At 48.3% G+C, this 21674-nt stretch overlaps 1 long non-coding RNA gene across 1 annotated transcript; it reads left to right on the top strand.

Annotated features, from left to right (window-relative positions):
• The first annotated feature begins 775 nt into the window (after positions 1-775).
• Positions 776-13237, top strand: LOC138102195 (uncharacterized). The gene is made up of 2 exons (XR_011147347.1): positions 776-1145; positions 1504-13237. It is a non-coding gene; the product is annotated as an uncharacterized lncRNA (long non-coding RNA).
• Positions 13238-21674: the final 8437 nt, after the last annotated feature.

The raw sequence follows: 21674 nt of genomic DNA, 5'->3' as shown, positions 1-21674 counted from the left end.
CTCCGCCTGCGCCGCCACGGCCCCGCTGCCCCAGAGCCCACACAGCCCCCACACACAGCCCGGCCGGCGGGGATCGCGTCGGGGCGGCCGAGCCCGGCCCCAAGCCGCCGGCCCCGGCGCGAGTTCCCCCGCCCGCCGCGAGAGCGCAGGGCCGGGCGCCCTTGGCCGGCTTTCGGCTTTGGTTGCGCGAGGTGAGAGGAGGTAATTTTGTGTGTCTGTTGCGGGGTGGTTTATTTTTCGGCGCGGGAGGCGGAGGTGCGGGTATGGGGAGGGGTGTTAGAGGGGAGCGTGGTAGTTGGTTGTTTCCCTTTTGCACCAGCCCAGGCGGCTTTTTCTTCTGCATTTCTTTCCTTCCTTCTGTTTTCCCCTCGCTCCCCGCGCCGCCTTGCAGGGCCCGCGCGCGGCCCAGGCCGCCCCGCCCTCACCGGCTCGGCGGTGGCGCGGAGCAGCACGGGAAAGGCTTTTCCCGCCGCCGCCCAGGGTCCCAGGCGCGGCCGGCGGCGGCGGCGGCCGGGAGAGGAGGAGGCTGCGCGGGGGCAGCGGGCGCGTTGGGCGAGCAGGGGGAGCCGGGCACGGGTGAGGCTGGGCACGGGCTGCGGGTGGTGGCGGGGGGCTGCGCGGCGTCTCTTTGCGAAAAGATTTCTGGCTGGGTCGCTTGGAGTCTTTTGGTTTTACGGCGTTTTTCCCGCGGTCCCGCGCTTCTTCTTCATCCCGCGGCGGGGGCGAGCAGGAGCGCAGCGGGGCGAGGGAGCGATGCAGAAATGAAGGCGGGAGGCGGGGCAGGGGCACGGCGGGTTTAGAGACCCGGGCCCCGGGCTTAGAGAGCTCCCGCTGCTGCCTGTCCGGGGGCGGGGCGGGGGGCAGGAACTCCGGCGGCTCCTAAAGACTCCCTCCTTCTCTCCCCGGGAGCAGTGCGGAGTGGTGAGGCGCAGGAGAGGGGCAGTGGCGGTGGTGGCGGTGAGAGAGAGAGGAGGGAGATTAAAGAGCCTTGGGATGTCACCATGGAGTGCCCGTGACTGCTCCTGACCTGTCTTTAGCAGCCCAGAGTCTTCTAGGATGTGACCGTGGAGCGTCTGTCACTGTCAGGGCTCCTTAGAAGGCCCAGAGAGCCCTGCGATGTCACCATGGAAGCCGTGTGAGTGCAGGTGAGCTCAGGGCTCTTTAAAAACCTGGCTCCCTTTGGAATGTGAGGATGGAAGCCTTGGGGAGGGCCTTTGACCTGACTGCTCTTCAGCAGTTTAGAGAAACCTGGCATGTCCCCATGGAGCCGTTGTCACTGCCACTGACATCAGAGCTCTTTAGCAGCCTAGAGACACGGGGGATGTCAGTACAAAGCTGCTGTCATTGCCTGTGACCTCAGTGTTCTTTAGGAGCACTGGGATGTCACAATGGAACACTTCTGGGTGTCTGTGAGGAAGAACCTTTTTAGCAGCCTGGAGACACCTGGGGGGATGTCCCTATGGAGTCCCTGTAACAGCGTGTGACCTGATGGTTCTTTTGCAGCCTTCGACACCCTCAGAATGTCACCGTAGAGCCGCTGTGAGTGCCTGTGACATTACAGCTTTTCAGCAGCATGGAGACACCTAGGATGTCACTGTGGAACCCCTGTGAGAGCCTGTGACATCACGGCTGCTCAGCAGCCTGGAGACACCTGTTATGTTGCCATTGAGACCCTGTGACAGCATGTGAAGTCAGTGTAGTTTGGCAGATGGGAGACTCCTGGGATGTCGCCATGGAACCCCTGGGATTGCCTGTGACCTCAGTGTCTTTAGGAGCATAGAGACCACTGGGATGTCACCACAGAACCTCAGTGAGTGCCTGTGCCAAATGGGCTCCTGAGCACATAGAGACCGTAGTGTTCTCACCATGCAGCCACTGTGACTGATCGTGACCTCTCAAGTCTGTGGAAGATTTAAGAGCCCTGGCATGTCACCATGGAGGCCCTGTGACCTCATGTGACCTCACTGCTCTTTAGCAGCCCAGAGAGACTTGAGATGTCAGCGTGGATGCCTGTCTGTGATCTCTCTACTTTTGAGCAGGCTGGAGAGAACTCTGATGTCACCATGGGCTGGTGGTTCAGGGAGGTAAGGGTGGGGGGAGGAACATGTGCTAGGGCTCACTGGGACCTGCTCAGGCACTGAGTCAGCAGGGACCACAGCGGTACCCAGGCCTGGGAAACACTCATGTCTCCCACTGGCCAAGTCTGGTCACAGGAAGCAGGTCTGCCCTCCACTGGGATGAGATGCCACATCTCCCCACTGGAACAGGGGACCAGGTGTACCCCGTGTCCCCAGCATGCCAAGTGTGGTCACGGGAAGGCCGGGTCTCTCCACTGGGGTCTCAGACACGGTCTGCCTGCTGCCGGCATGGGGCATGGGGAGCCTTCCCTCCTCTACCCGGGAGGCCAGGTGTGCTCACCAGAACAATCAGAGTAGTGGTATTTCACCGATGGCCGGGACACCAGTGGGCGGGTCACCCAACACTGCCAAATGTGCACCACGCCTCCCACGTATTCCACACCTCTCGTGTCTCGTCGGAGCACCAGAGCAGAGTCAAGCTCAACAGGGTCTTCTTTCCGTGTTGCTTCTGCCAAGCCTGTTCTGTTGGCTGTGGTTTCTCTGGATAGTAAGTAGGGACAGTGGGAATCTCATTGATCCATTCATTCACATCACTGATTAGATGATGAGGCATTTGACTATTTACTGAGCATTTATTTTCATATATGTTCCTTTTCTGGGTTAAGTATAGGTGGCCCATCCACCATGGTCCAAATCAGTAGAATTTAGTCTCAAAAGTGGGTGAAACACAATGCTACATCCTTGGAAGAATTGTGTCGTTCCCACTGTCCTTATGTACCATCAGGCTTTTAACTTTTTTTTTTAATTAGCGTAAGCAATAAGAACTCTATGCAACCGAGCCAGCCTTGCTTGCAAAGATATGAACAATATCAGCTGAGGTGAGGAGGGCTCTGGAGGCCAGAGCCCGGGCAGTCTTCTCCCGCCATGTTTTGGAGAGACCCAGGGCCTCTAGGAGCTCATTTGTTCCATAGAACCACTTTCTCCACTCTCCAGCAGGAAAGCCCCCAAACTTGGTATCTCCTGCATTGGCGAGTTCCTGAATGTGTTCATGAAGATGTTGATATTTTCTCACTTTTCCAGTTGCAGCTTCCTGTAAAGATGCTTCAGTGCATTCACATTTGATTGTCACCTCCATCACCAATGCCTGTTTTTCTCTTACAAAGATCAGGTCTGGTTTGTACATTTCACCGTTGTCATCCCTCACATGTGGCTCTTGAAACACTGTCCAATCCTCCTTTTTAGCTTTGTTGATCAACATGTCACAGATGTAGTTGTGTCTTTTAATTCTGCCATTTTGTGTTACTGCACAGTTTCTGATGATGTGGGAGCATGTTTCATTTTCAGCCTTGCAGTGCCTGCAGCTTTTGACGCACTGACCTTGTCTTCCTCTTGCCAGGAAGGAATTCTTGTGGTGTAGACATTGGCTCTCAGCTGCAATGCTGTTATTACTTTTCTGTGAGGTATGCCTCTGTATCTAAAGATCCAGAAATTGCTGATGTTATCCTCCTCAAAGTTTGTAATACTAGGGCCCTGGGATACCAGCTGTTTCCCTTTAGTAAATTCCTCTTTCCTCTGGTTACATGGTCACAGATACTGAGCTTTCAGAGTAGCTACTTCCCATTCTGATGTTGTGTCATCACCTGCACCATCCAGTAGTTCTGTCTTAAGTTTAGGCTCCCATATCGACAGGATCTTTTCTTTATCTCCTCCAGTTGTTATCCATAATTTCCTGTAGATTTGATCGGAGCATTCTTCTTTCAGGAACGATCTTAAGGCATCATCCGACAATTGGGCAAGTCGACGTAATCTTCGGGCCTGTATACTTAGATTGAGGCCCATCAATTTGGTGATACCCAAACCTCCATCCTTCATGCTGGAGTACAGGACGGCATCACGTGTGCACGGTGTTAAGTGTAGCCACTCCTTGACAGTCAATTGAATTTGTAGTTCAGGGGATTCAAGGAGGCCTGCTTTGCATCCGTGTGGTCTGCCAAGTATATTAGTGTAGGGATGGTGTCTATTTGTTTGGAAAGTCCATTTTCTGAACAGGTTTTAATGTGATGATATGTATGGATGTTCTCATGCATATTGCTCACCAGTCTGGTGACATGGGGGTCCGCTACCCTGTGCTGCAGATCATGTAGAATGTGCTGGTGGGTCACGGTGTCAAAAGCCTTAGCAATGCCCATGAATACGACACCCAGCAGTCTGTATTCTCTTTTGGGAGATGGAATTATTGTTCGTAGGAGTTTCCAATTTTCAGGGGATTCCGCTGCTCTTATAAAGCCACTTTACCTTGGGTTGAGGGGGCATGACTTAGTCAACCTTGCTGTCATTATTCTGGAGAAGAGTCTTAACAAGATGGAGCCAATTGTGATGGTCTCCAGTTATCAGTGTCCTTTAAACAATCCAGTTTGGCTGACTTTGGTATTAATACAGTCCTGCATCCCCTCACCATGTCTGGGATTTTTATCTGATGTTAACCAAAGGTTGAAAATCTCCATAGTCTGGGAGAACTTGGGGTCCATCTTTTTGAGGTCCCTTAGGGTAATCCCATCTGGACCAGGAGCTAAATTTTTGCTAATTTCCTGCACATTCTTCTCAATTTCTTTAGCCATAGTTAAGTCCCTGAAAGCACTGCTGTCAGGTTTCCCTTTAATTTGGAAGTTCCCAAGGCTCTTGAACTTGCCAGGTGTTTCCCACCTGGCTTTAAATGCTGAATAAATTTCGCAGGGTGGGATGTCACAGGACAAACATTCAACATCATCCAGAGTAATCTTGGCTAATTTCCCCCTATCTAGATGGAACAGGCACTGGAAGTGCAGGTAATTACCTCTCTTGATTGCTCCCTGACAGGTCTTCTTGAGTTTCTTTCCTGGGTCCTCCTTTTGTTCTTATCTTGGGTGGATGTTCTTATCTGGCTTATCATATGGAGGCATCCCGAATCAGTCCTGCCCTGACTCATTGACCAGTGATGTCATCTCGTGGCCATGAAGTAACTGCTTGAATGCCTGTGGGAAGGTGTTGAGTTTGCCAGCTGAAAGCCATTCACCCAGAGTTCTCTGCTAATGGGCCTGCAGCTGCCCCTCCCTCTGCTGGTTGATATTCCCCAGCTGTTCCTCCTCATTATCTGGATGGTGACTCATCCCAGGTTCTGTTCCCATGCCCACAGCTGGTTCCTCGGGCAGCAATCTCCTTTTGTCACTGATTTGCTTTGCTGTCTTGGATGGAATGTGTTTGGCTAATAGTTTATTGATGTTTTTGTTTTGCCAAAACTGAGCCTCTAACCTTAGCAGCAGATGTTCTTCCTCCTTGGTTCAACACCTTTTGTGAGCTCCTCGGGCAGAGGTCTCATTCGGGTGGGAAGCAACAATCCTTTCCTGATTTCTGACAATCAGGTGTGCCAATCTTTTGTGTTGTCCCAGGCCGATTTTTGTTTTGAAGTCACGGCTGCAAACCTCACAGACCCCCTCCCCTGCTGGAGCTGTTTCAGCCGTTGCCCTGCATTTAGGAAAACGACTAGCAATAGTTACTGATAGTTACTGTTTTTCCTTCCGCATGTAGCACATTGAAACCGAATCCTCCTTCTCCTGTGGGCTCTTTTCAGGTGTTTAATTAAGCCCAACACACGGTCCACCTGGGTTCCACAGCATGGACATGGTGGATTTTTGTCGGGAATCGTCACTGTTGAAACGTCCTCCGGCATCCGATTCACGCTGTTCCCTGGCACGGGTGGGGATTTTGCCGGCGTGTTGTTCTCTGGCTCGGGAGGCGATGTTTCTGATGTGCTTTCTGTCTTTTCCTTGCCACTTTTTTCCCCATGGTTAAGTACAAACAACTGGTAGTCTACAGGAGACAGCTGTCTTCTCCCGCACTCAGATGAGGTGTAAGACATTTGTACACCTCCGGCAGCCTGTTCAAACCCTCCCAACTTGTGGAAAAATGAACACATTCATTAGTTTCAGACACTCCCTAGTTATAAAACTCTAACACCACCAGTTCGTTTTCATTTTCCACCAAATCGTGGGGTCAGATGGTAAATTTGCAGACAACAGGTCTCCTTCAGTGTTAGACAAGTGGTCCAGTTTTAAATTGCTAGGCCCCAGTCTACCCAGTCAGAAGGCCTGGTCTGAGTGCTGGTCAATACCTGGAATAAGCATATCAATGGCCCCATTTTACGGATCCGGAATTTTAGTTTGTAGCAAATTAAGGAGAGGAAGTATTAGATTGGTGGTGGAGCCCCAACCACTTGCTGTTCTTTGGCCAGCACAAACCCATGGGCTAGGTTTTGGGTAAAAAGCTCCACAGCTCTTACCTTAAATTTGTTTCACCGATTTTGGGGCTGTTGTTGGCTGGCGATTCCAGCAATAACTTGCTGGGGCAGAGGTCAGCGTATTCAGCAGCGTATTCAGTGGGACCACAAGGAGGTGCGACCTCTGCAGCGATGCCCAGTTTGTAGCTAAGCCCTCATACACAACGTCCTTTTCATTGGTAAGTTCTCATACCTCTTTCTCCAGGTGTTTGTACTTGTTCACTTGCTCAGTAGTGGCTTCTTCTGGCGATGCTTTGGCTGATTCCTACTGCACTGTCACATCCACGACAAATGCCTGGGCGACCTTCGCCAGTACCAGATTAGGTTTATATAACTGTTGTTATCGCTTATATGCGGTTCCTGAAACACTACCCCCTCCTTCTTCTTCGCCTCTTTAGACAGCAGCTCGCCGATGTAACTGTGCCTCTTAATCCTAGCATCCTGTGTAACTGGGCAGTTGCCAATGATGTGGGTGCAAGTTTCATTGTCCGCCTTGCAGTGTCTGCATGCCTTGAGGTATTGGTCCTGTCTACCCCTGGCTAAAAATTCTCTCGTGGGGTAGACATTCTCTCTCAGTTGTAATGCTGAAAGGAGCTTCCTGTGAGGTATGCCTTTATTATTTTGCAGCCAATGATTACTAATTATGTCTCCTTCAAAATTTGTGATTCCGCAGTCTTGGGACAATAACTTAGTCCATTTATTGAATTCAATTTTTTTGCCAATTGCATGGTTTAGGAAGTTTGCTTTTTGAAGACGGTGCTTCCGGTATGTCTGCACTATACGAGCCAATTGGTTCAGTCACTGTTTTGGTCTCCCAAATTGACAGTATCTTTTCTCTGTCTCCTCCATCTTAAATCCACAGTTTCTTATATGCTTGTTCCATTTAATCTTTCTCCGGGAACACCTTCATGGTTTCTTACTAAACATATGTCAGGAAAATTAATCCACAAACACCAGAGGTTTGTGTCCAAAAAGGAGATAGAGGAGTTCCATTACTTTATTTGAATAAAGGGAGAGGTCATGGGCATTTCCCATGGGTCTCTCAGATTGTTAGAGGATGCCGCCTCCTTTTTATCCTAATTTCCCAGCCGCATTTCCCTCTCTCTTTCCCCATTGGCTGAGGTACTTGAGAGGCACAGACTTCCCGAATCACCTAATACAGACCCTATTCTAATGTATACCCCCCCCTTTTCTTTTCCTTGTGTCTCTGTTCTTTTTCTCTAAATGCAGGGATTTAGCACAGCCTTGGGTAAGTAATAGTTTGTGTCAATCAGTGGAATTCCTATGGAATTTATGGTTCCTCCCATTGCTTCTTTCTCAGTATCTGGCTTTATCCACCAGCAGACCCACAGTTTGTTTGTAGAGATAAATCCCTCTCATTCCTTTCACATCTATGATTATATGTTTCTTTTCTGGGTTCAGTATAGGTGGCCCATCCACCTGGTCCAAATTGTTACATTTATCCCAAATACGGGCAGTGGGCGACACAGGACGATTGGCAGAATTGTACTGTTCTCATGTGTCCTACCCACTGTCCAGCAATGCCATTCAGCCGTATTTATTTTCCATCCACAGAAATGATTGAGCTTTGCTCGCAAACATATGAACGATATCAATGGAAGAGAGGAGCTCTGTGGATGCCAGGGCCCGGGCAGTCTTCTCTTGCCTCTTCTTAGAGAAGCCTAGGGCCAGTAGCAACTCAGAGTTTTTCTTGTACCACTTTCCTTGTGCTCCTACAGGAAAGCCCATGAATTCAATGTCTGCTGCTGCATTTTTAAGATCTTGAACTTGTCTATGAAGTTGCTAATATTTCTTGACCACTCATTGGCAGCATCTTACAAGGATGAGTTGGAGTGCTGGTATCTGACTGTCATGTCCAGCACGAATGCCTTTCCTTTAAAAAAGATCAGATCTGGCTTGTATAACTCGTTGTTCTTGTCTCTGATACGCTGCTCGTGGAATACAGTCCAATTCTTCTTTTTAGCCTCGCAGCTAAGCATCTCACAGATGGAATTGTGTCTTTTAATCCTGACCTCTTGAGGTATTGGACAATTCCCGATAATATCAGCTGGTGTTTCATTACCAGTGCCACAATGTCTACAGGTTTTCACACATTCATTTTGCCTACCCCTGGCCAGGAACCCTCAAATGGGGTAGGCGTTGGCTCTCAGTTGTAGCGCAGTTATCAATTTCCTGTGAGGTATTCCTCTGTACCTTGCTATCCACCAATTTCTGATACTATCATTTTCAAAGTTCTCAATACCGTGGCCTTGGAATAGCAGTTACTTCCACTTACTGTATTCATGTTTCTGTCAGTTACAAGGTCTTGGGCTGTGGATCTTTGGAACGGCAACCTCCTGTTCAGATGCATCTTCACCCTCAGCAAGGATACCTTCTGGTAATGGAATAGGCTCCCAGATTGGTGGGATATTCTCTTTATCACCCCCAGCTCGTATGCACAGTTTCTCATACATCAATTCCAGGTGTTCCCCTCTTAGGAACATTGTCAAAACCTCATCCAGAGACTGGGTCAGTCTATATAATCTCCGTGCTTGTATACTTGGAAGAAGCGCCACCAACGTGAAGAAACCCAGACCACCATCTTTACAATCCGAGTACAAGATAGCATCACAGATGTTTGGTGGAAGATGAAGCTATTCCTTGACAAAAGATTGAATTAACAAATCAGGGGATTTGAGGAGCCCAACTTTTACTTTGGTGTGGTGGGCAAGGTGTACCAATCTCTGGATACTGTAAGTTTTCAGTGTATTGATTTTCTGAAGAGGCTTTAGTAGTGCGTCAGCAATCCGACAAAGCTAATTTCTGGTTTTTCGCATAAACCTGTATCTGCTATTCCAGTCCAGGGATCAATCTGTAAACCGAGATATTTCTCAGAGTGAGCAGGGTCGATCATATTAAGGGGGGTGCCATATATCATCCACACTGGACAGTCATTGATGGTATAAGAAGAGTCTTTAGTTGGCTTGATGTAAAAGCCATGACACTTCTCCCCTACATGTATCTTGAGACCAGTTAGATGGCAAATCGTCTCTAGGATCTTAATGTTCGTACACATGCCTTCCCAGGGGTCACTCAGTAACACTAAATCATCAGCGAAGGCCATGGCAGTAACTTTGAAACTTCCTTGACAGTTGCTTTCACCAAGATTCTCCAATTTACATAATAGAGGGCCAAGCACCAGGTTGAATAGTAAGGGTGACATTGGATCACCCTGTTTGACACTTAAAAGGATTTGTCTTTTCCTTTTTGGTGTCGATGTACATAAAGATACTCTTGTACGTTTTGCCAACAAGATGTTTAATGTGGGGGTCAGCCCCTCTCTGCATCAGACTCATGGTAATATGCTGATGACATATGGTGTCAAAAGCTTTCGCAATGTCCACGAAAACAATCCCAAACTCTTTGTGCTCCTTTTTCGCATGTTTGACAGTAAGTTGTATCAAGTTCAGATTCTCAGAACATCCTGCTGCATGTATAAATCCCCTTTGTCTCAGGTTTATGGGACACGCTTTGGTCAATCTTGCCATTAAAATCCTGGAGAATAACCTAAACACCGTGGAAGCAATGGTGATAGGCCTCCAGTTATTGATGTCATTAAGCCTATCCACCTTGGTAGACTTGGGGATCAAGACTGACCGGCATTCACTCAGTGCAGCAGGAATAGTTCTGGTTATGAGCTGTAAATTGAAGATCTCCATCAACAGGGAATACCTGGGATGCATTTTGACAAGACAGCCCAACGTAATCCTGTGTGGCCCCGAATCAGAGTTCTTCCTAATCTCTTTGATATTCTTTTCCACTTCTTTTTCAATAATTAGGGCCGTACAAGCGGTGTTACCTGCTTCCTTCTGTGAAGGGAAGGATTCAAGGCCCATGAATAATGGAGCTATAGCAGTCCCTCTGTCAGCTATTTGGCAGATGGGGGATGTTCTCCTCTCCCCACATTAGGATCATTAGCCATCTATATCAGGTTGAACAGTTTTAGAGGGAACTTTTAGAAGACATCTTTTATCACATACATGCTTTGCCATTTTAGATGGAATATGCTCTGCGGTTAAGTTATTGATGTTACCATCATACTTTATCACTAATTGTCTCAGAAGAGCCTCTTCCTCCTCAGTCCACACCTCTTGGTGGGCTCCTCTAACCGATGTTTCCTTTGGATGGGGGGCAGCAATTTGTTGCAGGTTCCTTACAAGAGGATGCGCCAGCCTCTTGTGCTGTCCCAAGCCAATCTTGGTGGAGAAAGCCCTCTGGCATACTTCACAGATCCAATCACCCTTTGGGACCACTTCCACATTTCCTTTGCACTGTGGGAAGTGGCAGCAGATACTGTGGTGTTTTAAATTTTCCTTACCACATTTGAGACACTTAAAGATGATCTTTCTTTTCCTGTGGGTTCTCTTTAGATGGTCAATCAGGCCCAGCATCCAATTGAATTGGGTATCACAGGATGGACAGGATGGATTTTTGTCAGGAACAGATACCACAAGTGTATCAGTTGGTATCATGCCCAAGCTTGTCCCAGGGAGAGCTGCAGATGTGTCAGGCTCATCCTTGTCTCTGTGATCTTTAAGCAAGCACTCAGTTTCTCTATCCCGGGCGGACCTAGTTGGTAAGGCTTCATATGCCTCAGGGTACTTGGCAAACCCCTCCCAATTTCCACCTGGTTGGATTCCCGCATCATAGTCAATCATGGAGTTAACAAACTCCAAACATACTAAATTGAGCTTCTCAGCTGCCAGTGTGGAGGGTAAAGGTGGAGCAATATCGGCTCTACTGACCCTCAGATCTAAGGGGTCAGTCTGAGTGGCTTGATACGTAGTGCAATGTCATTGATTGTACCATTGTTCCAAAACCAGTCAAAGATAGATGTCAGTCCAAGTGAGGGTAGTCGAAGTTGACAGCAGGCCCTCTCCCACATTTCTGTGTCCAACACAAATCCATGGACTAGGCTCTGGGCAACAGGAATAAGAGGTGTTACAAAACAATTTTGTTTCAACTAAGATGTGAAGCTATCATTGTGGGGGCAAGTCCAAGCAATAGGGAGGGGTACACCATCTCTCACAATGGGGCAGAAGCCAACTTAGATACCACTAAGGGTATCTGGCGGGACCACGAGGAGGTGCGGCTTCCACAGCTGAGCCCAGTTAGTAACTCTGCTCCCATTTATTGAGCATATCACAATACACACTTTCCTGGGTTTAATGAAGGTGGCCTGTCCACCTTGGTCAAAATTGGTAAATCTTGGCTCAAGATTGAGGTGGTAAATGGATGACGTCATGGTACACGCCTCGCAGCGTGCAGCAAAATGAGTTTCCCACTCAGGGTATGGAGTCTTAACCGGTCACAGATTGGGGCATAGCCATGCATTACCAGTGACATGGCCCTGTACGGCATGATGCGCGTGCCCTTTCTGACAATCTGGGGCACAGCTGTATGCACGGATGGGGTCTGGTACAAGACCATGTCTCCACCACTCAGTGCCACTGGGTTGCAAGCAGTGCAGAGCATCCAGGTGGCAGAATATGGCCGGTCCAGTCTTGCCCCCATGTAGTTGGAACAAGTGGCGTACACACCCAGGTTCTGACGGATTGGAGTTATGGCCCTGCGCGTGCAGTTGCTTGATTGACGTGTTTCCCCTCAAAGCACAGAGGTCAACCAAGCTGGCCCTGGCTAGGTGATTAGCGTATCCTGCTCTAAAGTGGGAGATTCCAGGAGTCATGGCAGCGCTACCCCCTGAGCAGCTGCCCGACTTTATCCAGCTCACCACCCCCAGGGCAAAGGGTCAGCAGCTCATGTCGTGACTCGTATGAGTTTTGTGGCACCGAATTATGAGGCTACTATTTGGGTGGTGAGTCCAAACAGTAGGGAGGGGTAGCCGCTACACCCTCGCTCACACTGGGGCAGAAGTCGACTTAGTTACCCTTGCAGGTATCCAGCGGGACCACAGGGAGATGTGACTTCTGCAGCTGAGCCCAGTTAGTAACTAAGCTCTCTTTCTTTCTTGCTCTCTTTTGCATCCAATTAGCTGTCATTCTGGATGCTTGCTGACCATGGGACCTTTGCGACTTTGGATCCCTGGTCGCCTTTGTAATCTAGCAGAGCCTTACTCAGGCCACCAAAACAGTTCTCAAAAGCATCATTCACCACCCCTTGGGGATCTTGCCCATCCAAAATCTTCTCAAAGGCGCTCTGGCACTTAGCAAATTTACATGCCAATAACCCTTTCCTGGTGACATCACAATAGTGGAGCTTCAGCTGTGCTCTCTCTCGGCAATTTAGTGACCTGGTGGAGCTCTTCTCTCTCAACATTAGACTCACCTTTGATTTCAGATTGAACCACATTGGGGGGACCTTTCATGAGAAGGTGTCTCTTGTCATTGATCTTCTTTGCCGTCTTAGGTGGAATATGCTCCACAATCAACTTATTGATGTTTCTGTTAGCAGCATACTTCATCACCAACTGCGACAGAAGAGCCTCTTCCTCCTCAGTCCATACTTTCTTATGGGCTGCTCTCACAGATGACTCTTTAGGATGGGAGGAAGCAATCCTTTCCAAGTTTCTCACAAGAGGATGCATCAACCTCTTGTGGTGGCCCAGGCCAATCTTGGTAGAGAACCCCTTCTGTATACCTCACATAGCCAATCACCTGTCAGAAACCCATGCACATTCCCCTTGCTCCGTGGGACATGAAGGGCAATACTGTGTTATTTAAGATTTCATTTACCACATTTAGAGCACTTAAAAAAGATCTTTTTCAGCCCATGGGTCCTCTTTAGATGTTCAATCAGCCCCAGTATCTGATTAAATTGGGTAAAACAGCGTGGACAAGCTGGATTTTTGTCTGGGACGGACACCACAGGAGTTCCAACTGGTGTCCCACCTCACTGATCCCGGAGAGAGCCTCAGGTGTTTTGGGCTCCTCAATATCTCCTCAATCATGCCCAAATTCATCATCCCAAGCAGGCCGAGATGGCAAGGCCTCATATGGCTCTGGGAACTCAGCCAAACCCTCCCAGACACTACCCAGATGGATTCCAACCTCAGAGTAAAAAGAGGAGTTTAAAAACTCCAGACACACCAGATTGAGCCCAACATCTCCCAAAGCAGGGGATAAAGATGGAATGACATTGGCTGATCTGACCCTAAGATCTAAAGGGTCAGTTTGAGTGGCCGTTCATATGTACCACAAAGTCATTGATTGCAGCATTGTCCAAATCAAACAAACAGTAATGATGGTATAAGTGAGGGCAGTCGAAGTCAGCAGCTGGCCCTCACCCAAACTCCTAACTGTGTCCAACTTAAGCCCATGGACAAGGCTCTGGGTGACAGTTAAACAAGTGTGCCAAACAATTTGTTTCTGCAGGCTTGGGAAACTACCGCTGGGTGGCGAGTCCAAGCGATGGCGAGGGGTATCAATTATACCCTCTCTCACACGGGTGGAAGCCCGCTTCATTACCCCAAAGGGTATCCAGCGGGGCCTTGAGAAGGCGTGGCTTCCGCAGCTAAGCCCAGTTAGTAACTATGCCCTCATTTATTGAGCATACATGTACATACATGCACCTGTTCCGTGTTAAGTGAAGGTGGCCCATCCACCTAAGTCAGTAAATTTTGATGTGGTTATCAGACACGCCACACAGCGTGTGGCAAATGAGATTCCCATAATCAGTTTGGAGACTCAGTCCTTGTCAAGATTGGGGCATGCCTTGCTCTACCAGTGACGTGGCCCTGGATGGCATGAATGCACCTTGGCCCTGTTGCACAGTCGCTTGAGTGACATATGTCTCCCTCACAACATAGAGGTCACACAAGCTGGCCCTGACAGGCAAACAGCAATACCAGGCTCCAAGGTGGAGGGTCCCATAAGTCATGGCAGCACTACCCTCCAAGCAACTGCCCTACCCTAACTAACTCTACCGCCCTGTGGGTGAAGGGCTCACAGCTCATGTCTCGTACCACCAGCAAGAGTGTCATGAGTTGCATGAGTTTGTTTCACCAGTTTGGAAACGGTATACCGAGTGGGTGGTGAAGCCACAGGGTAGGGTGAGAGCGTTTTATACTCCCACACTGGGGCAGAGGTTGGCTTAGTTACCCTACGCAGGGCATCCAGTGGGGCTGCGAGGAGGTGCAACCTCTGCAGCTGAGCCCATTTAGCAACACACGTCCCAAGTCATAGAGACATATAAAATTATATGTTTCTATTCCAGGTTAACCGTCCAGCTGGTCCAATTTGAATTTTATGCCCAAATATGGGCCAGACACATTATGATGGATGAACTCCTCCCACCCAAAACCAATTCCACTGTCCAGCTCTTACCACACAGAGAAGGGGCGTTCATTTATTCAAAGGTACACACAGTCAGGCTTTACTAGTATATATATGTACTATGTCAACAGAAGAGAAGAGTGCTCTGGATGCTAGGGCTCAGGCAATCCTCAGGCAATCCCTGCCTTGTTTTTGAGAGTCCCAGGGCCTGTAGCAATTCAGAGTTCTTCTCATACCATTTTCCCCGCGCTCCTGAGGGAAAACTTACGAACTCAATGACTGTTGCATTTGTAAGATCACAAATTTGTGGGAGAAGGCAGTGATATTTTTTGGCCTTCTCAGCAGCAGCACCTTTCAAAGATGAATTACTATGCTCATCTCTCACTGTCATGTCCACTACAAATGCCTTTGCTTCTTTAACAATGGTCAAATCCGGCTTATATAATTAATTCTGATCATCCTTCAAGTGTGGTTCCTGAAACACTGTCCGATCCTCCCTCTTAGCCTCACAGCTAAGGGTTTCATAGATGGAATTGTGTCTTTTAATCCTGGCATCCTGAGTAATCGGACAGTTCCCGATGGCATGGACGGTTGTTTCATAATCAGCGCCACAGTGTCTGCAAGATCTAATGCAAACATCATGCCTACCCCTTGCCAGGAATTCACGTGTGGGGTAGACGTTAGCTCTTAATTGCAACACAGTTACGAGTTTTCTGTGAGGAATGCTGCAGTAATGCACCAGCCAGCCGTTACTGATGTTATCATTCTCAAAGTTCTCCATACCATGGCCCTGGGCAGCCAGATGTTTCCATTTATTAAATTTCCACCTATCACAGGGTCTTAGAAAGCTGGAAATACAGCTTTCCGCCAGTCACAGGGTCTTGGAAAGCGGGTTCTGGAACCGGGAGCCTCTCACTCTGACAAGAGTTCACCTCCTTCTACAACAAATTCCATCACAGGGATAAGCTCCCAAATTGGTGGGATGGACTTCTTTTCCCCACCAGCTCTCAACCATAATTTCTATAATATCAGTTCTAGATGTTCTTCCTTCAAGAATGCAACCAGAGCACCATCCAAAGATTGAGCCAGCTTATGCAATTTCCCTGCTTGTATACTTGGTATAAGTGCCGCCAATTTAATGAGTCCTAGCCCTCCATCTTTAAACCTCGAGGAAAAGATGGCAACACACGTACTCTATAGGAGGTGAAGCCACTCCTTGACCATCCTCCTAATGAACAGGTCAAGGCATTCAAGGAGCCCAGCTCTTACTTCAGTATGGTCAGCCAGATATATCAGTCTAGGAATGGTATAAAGTCCGAAGTATATCAACTTTCTGAAGAGTTTTGAGTGGTGTGTCTCCGATCCGATGGAGCCATTCCTCTAGTTTCCCAGGCAAGCGTGGATTGGCAAACTGGTCCAGGGGTCAGTCTGGGTGCCTAGATATTTCTCTGAGCTCCCAGGGTTGATCATGTTGAGGGGAGACCCACTAATCTGCCAAACAGGACAATCATTGATGATATATGAGTCCTTTTTCGGCTTGATGTAAAAGCCATGGCATTTCTCTCCTTGTGTCCAGAGATCAGTAAAGTTGCAAAAGGTCTCCAGAACCTTGATGTTATGACACATACCTTCCCAGGAGTCACTCAGCAGCACCAAATCGTGAGCACAGGCTGTGGCCGTAAGTTTAAACCCACCATGATGGAACCCCTTGCCTTCTGCTTTAGGTTTACAGAGAAGAGGGTCAAAAGCCAAACTGAAAAACAAAGGTGACATAGGGTTGCCCTGCTTGACACCGGAGCAGATGTTAATTGGGTATGTTTTCCCATTCTTAGTGACAGCGTACGTCGTGATGTTTCTGTACATCTCACTAACCAGATGGACCACATGGGAATCGGGCCCCCTCTTAACTAAACCAGCAATGATATGCTGGTGACAAACAGTGTCAAAGGCCTTGGCAATATCCACAAACAGAACCCTCAGATCTCGATGCTCCTGTTTAGCACTTTTAACCAGAAGCTGTAACAGCTTCAGGTTCTCAGAACAACCAGATGCACTAATAAACCCTGTTGTCTGGGCTTAATGGGGCATGCTCGGACCAGTCTCGCCGTAGCAATCCTGGAAAATAACCTAAACACCACCGAAGCAATGGTGATAGGTCTCCAGTTATTGATATCGCCAAGTCTCGCCTCATTGGAAGACTTGGGTATCAAAACTGTCTGGCAGTCCCATATTGCATCCGGTATAGTTCTGCTAACGAGCCAGAGGTTGAAGATCACTCTCAACTGGGAAAACTTAGGGTCTGTTTTAATAAGATGACCCAGAGTAATCCCATCTGGCCCAGGAGCGGAGGTTTTACGCATGTCTTCCATGTTCTTACCAATCTCTTTCTCAATAATCAGTTCCTGATACATGGTGTTATCTGCTTCCCTGTGTACAGGGAAGGTTTCAAGACCATTAAAACAAACCCTGATGTTTCCCATCTCTCTTTAAATGTGCTGTGGACAATGCCCGATGGTATTTGGCATTGCAGGGCTTCCGTGTCATCCAAAATAATACGCACCAGACTTCCTCTGTGTAACTGAAACAGTTTCTGATATCTTAGATATTTCCCATGCTTCACATCTCTCTTCTTCATCCACTTAGTTTTTGTTTTGGATGCTTTCTGGCCACGAGGCCTTTGCGACTTTAGACCACTGGAAACCTTAAGGCCAAGCCCACTCAGGCTATCCCGAAACTTCTCATACACCTCATTCGCCACCACCTGCAGATCTTGCCCATCCAATGCTTTCCCAAAGGCCTCCTGGCACATGGTGAATCCACCAGCCAATAGCCTCAGCTTGATGGCATCAAAGTAGTGGAGCTTCAGGCGTCCTTTACTATGCCCTTTAGCAGTCTGGAGAGGTTCTTCTCTCCCTATTCCTCCGCCTTCTGCAGATCGAACTTTCTCAGAGGGACCTTTTCCCAGCAGGGATCTCTTATTGCTTATCTGCTTGGCCATCTTTGATGGTATGTGCTCCACAATTAACTAGTTGATGTTCCTGCTACTGATGTACTTCACCACCAACTGATTCAGAAGAGCCTCCTCCTCCTCAGTCCATACCCTCTTATGGGCCCCTCTTAAAGATGACCCTTTAGGATGGGAGGCTACAATCCGTTCCTCATTCCGCACGGGAGGATGTTTCAATCTCTTGTGCTGGCCCAGACCTATCTTGGTAACAAAACCGCGAGAACAAACCTCACAGACCCAGCTGCCCGCAGGAACCACACACGCATCACCCTTGCACCAAGGGACATGACAGGCACTACTGTGGTATTTAAGATTTTATTTACCACATTTAGGGCATCTAAAAAAGATCTTTTTCTTCCCATGGGCCTTCTTCAGATGGTCAGTCAGCCCCAGCATCCATGTAAACTGGCTGAAACATCGTTGACAAGATGGATTTTTGTCCAGGATGGACACAACAGCAGTTCCAGTTAGTGTCACAACATTGCTGGTCCTGGGAGGAGCCTCAGGTGTTGCAGGCTCCTCAGACTCTCTTATTTCACGCTCAAATTCCTCTTCCTAAATAGGCCCAGAGGGCAAGATCTCATAAGGTTCAGGAAGTATGGCCAAACACTCCATGGCGTTACCCCAATGGATTCCAACTTTATAAGCTAGTCTGGAGTTTACAAACTCCAAAGACACAAGATCAAATCTATCCTCATACACCACCACAGGAGGAGATGGAGTTCCAGCTCCCCTGACCCTCAGATCTAATGGGTCAGTTTGAGTGGCCATTGACACATAACGCAATGCCACAGACTGTACCATTGTAAGACTTTGAGACGGCATTTAGTCAAAGTCAAGTGAGGGTTTTCAAAGTCCACAACTGGAGCCCTCCACCAAGCTGCTAACTGTGTCCAACTCAAGCCCGTGGACAAGGCTCTGGGCTACAGCGAATGGCTGCACCAATAATTTTATTTCTGCAATTTGTGAAACTACCACTGGGTGGCGAGTCCAGCAAAAGGGAGGGGAAGATACTGCCCCCTCACTCACACTGGGGCAGAGGTCGACTTAGTTACCCTTACGGGTATCCGGCGGGACCACGAGGAGGTGCGACCTCTGCAGCTATGCCCAGTTAGTAACTATGGCTATTTAATAAACATATAAAATGATATGTTTCTTTTCTGGGTTAAGTAAAGGTGGCCCGTCCACCTGGTCGAATCCAAATTTGTAGCCCAAATATGGGCAAGACGCGTTATGACGGGTGAACCCCTCCCACCCAAAACCAATTCCACTGTCCAGCTCGAACCACTCAGGGAAGGGGCCTTTATTGTAAAGGTACAAACAATCTGGCTTTGCTTGCGAACATATGTACGATATCTACAGAAGAGAAGAGTGCTCTGGATGCCAGGGCCCGGGCTAGTCTCCCTAGCCTCGTTTTAGAGAGTCCCAAGGCCTGTAGCAATTCAGAGTTCCTCTCATACCATTTCCCCCGCGCTCCTAAGGGGAAACCAGTGAACTCTACAGATGTTACATTAGTGAGGTCACAAATCTGTGGAAGAAGGTGTTGATACTTTTTTGCCTTCTCCACAGCGGCCCCTTTCAGTGAAGAATTGCTGTGCTCGTATCTCACTGTTACGTCCACTACAAGTGCCTTAGCATCCTTCACAAAGATTAAATCAGGCTTAAATAACTCATTTTCTTCATCTCTCAAATGCGGCTCCTGGAAAACCGTCCAATTCTCCCTCTTAGCTTCTCGGCTAAGGGTTTCGCAGATGAAATTATGCCTTTTAATTCTGGCGTCCTGAGTAATTGGGCATTTTCCGATGACATGGGACGCTGATTCATATTCGGCGCCGCAGTGTCTGCAGGATCGAACACAGACATCGTGTCTACCCCTTGCTAAGAATTCCCGAGTGGGGTAGACCTTCGCTCTTAATTGCAGCGCCGTTATGAGTTTTCTGTGAGGGATGCTGCGGTAATGCATCAACCAGTCATTACTGATCTTATCATTCTCAAAATTTTCGATCCCATGGCCCTGGGCAACCAGATGTTTCCATTTATTGAATTCCACCTTCCGCCAGTCACAGGGCCTAGGAAGGCGAAGCTTGGAACGTGGTGCCTCCCACTCAGACAAGGCTTCACTCCCCTCGCTAGCAACTTCCATCAATGGGATGGGGTCCCAAATTTGGGGGACGGACTCTCGTACACCCCCAGCTTTAACCCATAATTTCTCATGTATCAATTCTAGATGTTCACCCTTCAAAAAAGAAACCAAGGTCCCATCCGAAGATTGAGCTAATCTGTGCAATCTTCGCGCTTGAATACTAGGTATAAGCGCCGCCAATTTGATAAACCCCAGCCCTCCGTCTTTAAATCTCGAATACAGGATGGCATCACATGTACAAGTTGGGAGATGAAGCCGCTCCTTGACCGATTTTTTTTATCATCAAGTCAAGGGATTCGAGGAGCCCAGTTTTTACATTGGTATGGTCAGCCAGATATATCAGTCTAGGGATGGTATATGTCCTATCGGCTTTCTGAAGAGGTTTAAGTGGTGCGCTACCAATCCGATGAAGCCATTCTTCAAGTTTCGTAGGAAGGCCAGGATCAGCGAAACCGGTCCAAGGGTCAATCTGTGTGCCAAGATATTTCTCTGAGCTTCCCGGGTTGATCATGTTGAGGGGAGTCCCTCCAACTTGCCAAGCAGGACAGTCACTGATGGTATACGCGTCCTTGGTCGGCTTGATGTAAAAGCCGTGGCATTTCTCTTCTTGAGTTCGGAGACCAGTAAGCTCACAAAAGGTCTCCAAAATTTTGATGTTATAACACATGCCTTCCCATGAGTCGCTCAGAAGCACCAGATCATCTGCGAAGGCCATGGCCGTAATCTTAAATCCACCATGATGGAATCCACACCCTTCCGTTTCCAGTTTACATAGGAGAGGATCCAGCGCCAGGTTGAATAACAAAAGTGACATTGGGTTGCCCTGTTTAACACCGGAGCAGATGTTAATGGGGTCTGTTTTCCCATTCTTGGCGACGATGTACGTCTTAATATTCCTGTACATCTCACCAATTAGATGGATTATATGGGAATCAACTCCCCTCTTAACCAAACCAGCTATAATATGCTGCTGGCAAACGGTATCAAATGCCTTGGCAATATCCACAAATACCACCCCCAAACTTCTATGTTCCTGTTTTGCCTTCTTAACCAAAAGCTGTAACAGCTTAAGGTTCTCAGAACAGCCTGATGCGCTGATAAAACCCCGTTGTCTGGGGTTAATGGGACATGCACGGGCCAGTCTCGCATTCGCGATCCTGGAGAACAACCTAAACACCACTGAAGCAATGGTGATAGGCCTCCAGTTGTTGATATCACCAGGTTTCTCCTCATTGGATGACTTGGGTATCAAAACTGTCAGGCAGTCCCGCAGCGCGTCCGGTAAAGTTCCGGTGGCAAGCCAGAGGTTGAAGATCTCTGTCAACTGGGAGAACTTAGGGTCTATTTTAATAAGATGACCCAGAGCAATCCCATCTGGCCCAGGAGCGGAGGTTTTACACATCTCATTCAAGTTCTTACCAGTCTCTCTCTGAAATCAGGTCTCGAAACATGGTGTTATCCGCCTCCCTATATACTGGGAAGGATTCAAGACCACTAAAACAGACAGATGTTTCCCATCTCTCTTTAAATGTGCACTGTGGATAACACCAGATGGTATTTGGCACTGCAGGGCTTCCGTGTTATCCAAAATAACCCGTGCCAACCTCCCTCTATGTATCTGAAACAACCTCTGATATCTCAGATATTTTCCTCGCTTAACGGCCCTTTTCTGCATCCGTTTAGTTGTCACCCCGGATGCTTTTTGGCCTCGAGGCCCCCGGGGCCTTCGCGGCTTAGACACTTTATGGTTAAGCCTATCCTGGCTATCCCGAAACTTCTCATACACTTCGTTCACCACTGATTGCGGATCTTGCCCCTGCATTATTTTCTCAAAGGCCTCCTG

This window comes from Aphelocoma coerulescens, unplaced genomic scaffold (assembly GCF_041296385.1).
Source record: "Aphelocoma coerulescens isolate FSJ_1873_10779 unplaced genomic scaffold, UR_Acoe_1.0 HiC_scaffold_63, whole genome shotgun sequence".
NCBI lineage: Eukaryota > Metazoa > Chordata > Aves > Passeriformes > Corvidae > Aphelocoma > Aphelocoma coerulescens.
Note: the sequence above shows the minus strand (reverse complement) of the source record. Positions and strands in the feature narration are given on the sequence as shown.